The following is a 4,392-nucleotide window of genomic DNA, read 5'->3' as shown; positions in this document are numbered from 1 at the left end:
CCGGTCCCCGGGCTGGCGGCGCGGCTCGCTGGGGCGGGGGGTGCGTCCCTCCGGCCGCGGGGGCCTGCGCCACGCCTGGGTCCCGGGAAGGGCCGCCCGCTGTGTCCCCGCAGCCGGGGGCGCCCTTCCCGGCCGCGCCGTTCACGGCGAGTCCGCTCAAGCACGGCGGTGCGGGGGAGGCGGGGCACGCGTGGTTGCGCGGCTGGGGTGGGGAGAAGGAAACGCCGGTTTTCCGCCCAAACGCGTGCGAGCCCTGACCGGCGGCGCCCGGGGCTGCACGGCGGGGGCTGGCGGCGAGTCGTGCTTCGCCTTTCCTGGCCCACCCCGACGGATCGACCGACCCAGGATCCGGCCCCCGTGCCGGGGTTTGTTCTGGCACCCGCGTTCCCAAAGCCCCGCGCTAGAGGCATGGCCAGAATCGGGGTGTGGGAGCGCCTGGTGAAACTGCTTCACAAGAGCAGCCCGGCGAAGGCCGGGGTTGCTGCTGAGCGTCAGGTGGAACAGGTTCCTCCACTCAGCCAGGCCAGGAGCCGCTGCGACCGCGGGGATTTTGCCCGGGAGCCCCCCGCCTCCCTGGGATAAGCGTATCCAGAGCTCTCTATTTGCTGGTGGCCCCTGTGACCAGTTTCATCACTGCAGTGTCCAGTTCGAGACAAGCAAATGATGGATGAGAGATGCTGCTGCTTCTCTCCTCCTATCAGCGACTTTAGTCCTGACTTTATTTTGGCCTTGGGTGAGACCCTGCCAAGAGGAATGTCTGAAGCAGTTTGTTCCTGCCAAGTGAGTCAGAGCGGGTGTGACGTGCCTGTGCTGCTCAGGGACTCGGAGGCTGCTCCGAGCCTGTAAGACTTAACTTCACCACGGGGAAATCGGGGCTGCTGGGCTCTGGATGCAGCTCAGGAATGGCAGCACCTGTCCTGGCTCCCCGGGCTGCTGGGACGGAGCTGGAGCAGCCGCACAGCTCCGCGGCGTGGGAGGGAGGCAGGGTGTCACGCGAGGGTGGTGAGACAAACACCAGTTGAGCCCCGGAGTGGGAGGGCAGTGGGACACACCCCTGTCCCCAGGGAGGCGGGCAGGGAGTTTCAGACAGTTTAAGCCTTCGTAACTGTTTTCTGCAGAGACTTTCCCCGCTGGCATCGCAGGGTGTGACATACTTTTCCCAACGAGGCAGGCAGGAGCATCATGTCTGTGTCCTCCGGTCCCCTGCATGGCTGCAGCAGGCCTGTGCTCCAGCCTGGTGACAATGTCACACCGCCCACAGCAGACCTCGCCTCTGGAGCAAAACTGCCTGCTCTCGTCAGAGAGACCACCCCAGCGTGCGTCCCTTCAGCGTTACTGACACATGCTTTAGTCAGAGGTTGGAAATACCAGGGAAAAAATGAATGTGCGATGATTATTTCTGGCAAGGGAAGAGACATGATGTCTGCCCTTAGAGGCTTGGGGCAGTCAGGAGCAGGGAGGCAGAGTGGCTGCACGAGGCTTCAGAAATGGCTCTTTCTCCTGCCTGTTGTGTCTGATCTGTGTTACGCTGCCCCGTGTGTGTGAGAAGCACCTGCTGGCCGCGTCCTGGGGGCTCGCACTGCTGCAGAGCCGGTGACCCCCAGTTCCATCTGCTGCTCCCCACCGTGGGCACCGCTGGGCCCCTCCCGTCCCTGCAGTCACAACACTCCCCTGAGAGGTTTCTCGGTGCTGGGGAAGGAACGCCTGGGCCTGCCTCCACCGGGGTGCGGGTGTGGGCAGGCCTGGAGGGGTGCACGGTGCCCGTGGGCCCGCCGGTACAGGCTGCGAGGGGGTGGTTTATGGGGCTGCTCCGGGGCCCGGAGCCAGGTGGGGGGAGGCCTCTCCGCTCTTCTCCCCGACGGCAGAGCGTGACGGCGGGGTGACGCCAGCCCTTTGCTCCCTCTTGACGTCAGCGCTGTTGTCCCCACCGGGACCCGGGCGGGGGGGGTGGGGTGGGTCACGGCCGGTGGAGGGCGGGAGCCAGGAGGCGGTGGTGGCGCGGAACTACAACTCCCACAATGCCCCGCGGCCGCGCCCCACTCGCACCGACCAATGGGTGTGCGCCCCGCCCGCTCAGGCAAGCCCCACGTGACGGCGCCGCCAGCCAATGGGAAGGCGCCGTGGCCCGTAGCACGATGGGCCGGAAGGGGGGTGGAGGCCGCGCCGCGCCGCAGCGAACAAAAGGCGGCGGCGGGCGGGCGGCGGGCACTGTGCGGGGCGGCGGAACGGGCGAGTGGGTGAGTGGCGGGGGCGACTGTAGCTCGCCCAGGAGGGCGGCTGCGGATCGGTCTGGGCGGTGGTGGGGTGGCCAGGCTGAGGGAGGGCGCCTGGGACCACCGAGCCGCGCTACCGGGCCGCCGCTCGCCCCCGGCCCCGGCCGGGGAGCCGGGGCCGGGGGCGAGCGGCGGCCCGGTAGCGCGGCTCGGTGGTCGTAGCCGCTAGTTGCTAGCCCGCTCGTACAGCGGGAGACGAGCAGAGAGCGTCCCGGTGCGGGAGAGAACCGAACGTCCCCGCCCCTGACCTTCAGGGAGGCGGGAAGTTTCTTCCATCATCAAAAAGGGGTTTTAAAAAAAAAAAATAAATTGAAGATGTTCGTGTCTGGTAAACCGGAGGGTTTTGAGGAAATAGTGTGGTTGGGCTGGGTACGGTTAAGGAGGGGTTGGGGGTAGTTGTCTAAGCTGGTTTCGTCTCTGTCTGTTCGTTTCCCATCATCCCGCACCCAGAAATCCCTTTTCCAGCAGGAAAATCCCTCTGTGGTAGTTGGGATGTCGGGATCTCTTTTCACCCTGGCTTCTCCTGCTGGCAGGAGGGTGAAGAGCCTCGGGTGTCTCTCTCTCTTCCCGTGGACAGATCTGACAGCTGCAGGAGCTGTGAAATGGCTGTTTTCCAGCGCTTTTGTTTGCTACCTGCAAACACCTGCTGTTTGTCTTGCTGCTCTGGAAATTCTCTTCCTCTTGTATGGGCTTCTCTTTTCTCTCTGTTAAACCGCGTTTGTTGTCTGCCATAACGTCTAAAGACTGAAAACTTGCGTGCAACCTGAATATCGTAGATCCCTCTTGAATTTCCTTAATTGAGTCTGGAGCTCTGAATATCAGCTCCGCTGCCTAACGCTGTAATTCAAGCCCTGGGGAATTTTCCGCGTGTGAGACCTCTGTGCGACCACGCTGCTCTCCATCCTGCCGTTACCAGCTCCGCTTGGAGCAGGACCTGGTACGAAGGACGGCCACTGTGGGGAGTCCTGCCCAGCCACATGTTGCTGTCGTCTACTCCGCAGGTGACTTGGGGAAAGATTTAGGGAACAAACTTGTTGAGGACCTTCCCTGAAGCTGCAGAATAAGATGGCCTTCAAAGACAGGATTCCAAAGATCCATCTACTGGCGCTAGATGGTCACCAGGGTGTTTGGGGCCTGTCTGCTGCTCTCCGTTAGCCAGATTTTTGTTCTCAAAGGTTACACATCTGCAGGGAGCCTCCTCCAGCGCTGGGCACCCACCTGCCTTGCATCACACCCGCACGGCACCAGGTATTTCACAACGCCTGGCACGGAGCGATCCCGAGCGATCCCTTGGCCCCTTCCCTCCAGCCCTCCCTCCCTGTCCTCTGGTGAAAGCTCCCCTGTTTGCCAGGTGGAACCTGATGTAACTCCTCACGTTGCTGGGGGCTGAAAGCAGTGGCTGATCTGGAACTGTGTTAATGAGTGACCGGGGATGGAGGAGGAAAGTTGCTTTACAGTCTGGTTCTGTTGACATAATTCAAGAGAGAGAGAGGGCATAAAACCTCTAGTGGAGAGGGAGTCCTTTTCTCGCAGCAAAAGCATCGCTCCGGCATGACTGGAGCATGGCACCGGTTTGGATCGAAGTAAATTGCGTACGTGAACGACATGTTCTGTATGAACACAAACCGGTGGAGCTCAGAGTTAAACCTCCGAGAACAGAAAGGGTTTAAAGAAAAATAAACCACATTGATGTCTTTTAATTATTTTTTTTCCACCCTTGCAGAATAGACCATATTGCACTGAGTAGTGCCACACCACCTGATCCCTTTGGGAGTCAAGGAGACTTTGCCTGGGTTCTGTTGTCAAGAACATCTCTTGTGGCTTCCCCAGCTTCTTCTTTGGACTCTCTTGCCTTTTTCCTTCAGCTGGTCGCTAGTGTATTGGGGCAGATAAGTCAGTTGTGTCACAGCAAACGCGACATCCAGGTCTTTGAACCTTGCCTAGCTTGCAACCATCAACGCTTTTTCTCTTGTCAGTACGCTCAAGAAACTTTCCCCAGGCATAACTTCTTTTTTCGTATTTGACAGGTGATCTTTTGAGGGAATCGGTGCTTCTGAGCCCTCCAAAGCGCGATCTAATCCATTCCTCTTACTTGTTCTGGATTTGCTGATGAAGGCTG

General features: G+C 60.5%; 1 protein-coding gene across 2 annotated transcripts in view; it reads left to right on the top strand.

The window, feature by feature from the left end:
* Positions 1-2,116: 2,116 nt before the first annotated feature.
* The window catches only part of ACLY (ATP citrate lyase), a 29,203-nt gene continuing 26,927 nt past the window's right edge, over positions 2,117-4,392 (top strand). For both annotated transcript variants that reach the window (XM_063354802.1, XM_063354803.1), the window contains exon 1: positions 2,117-2,237. The gene's annotated coding sequence lies outside the window, so the exon portion shown is untranslated. The remainder of the gene's footprint in view (positions 2,238-4,392) is intronic.

This window comes from Chroicocephalus ridibundus, chromosome 17 (assembly GCF_963924245.1).
Source record: "Chroicocephalus ridibundus chromosome 17, bChrRid1.1, whole genome shotgun sequence".
Classification (NCBI taxonomy): Eukaryota; Metazoa; Chordata; class Aves; order Charadriiformes; family Laridae; genus Chroicocephalus; species Chroicocephalus ridibundus.
Note: the sequence above shows the minus strand (reverse complement) of the source record. Positions and strands in the feature narration are given on the sequence as shown.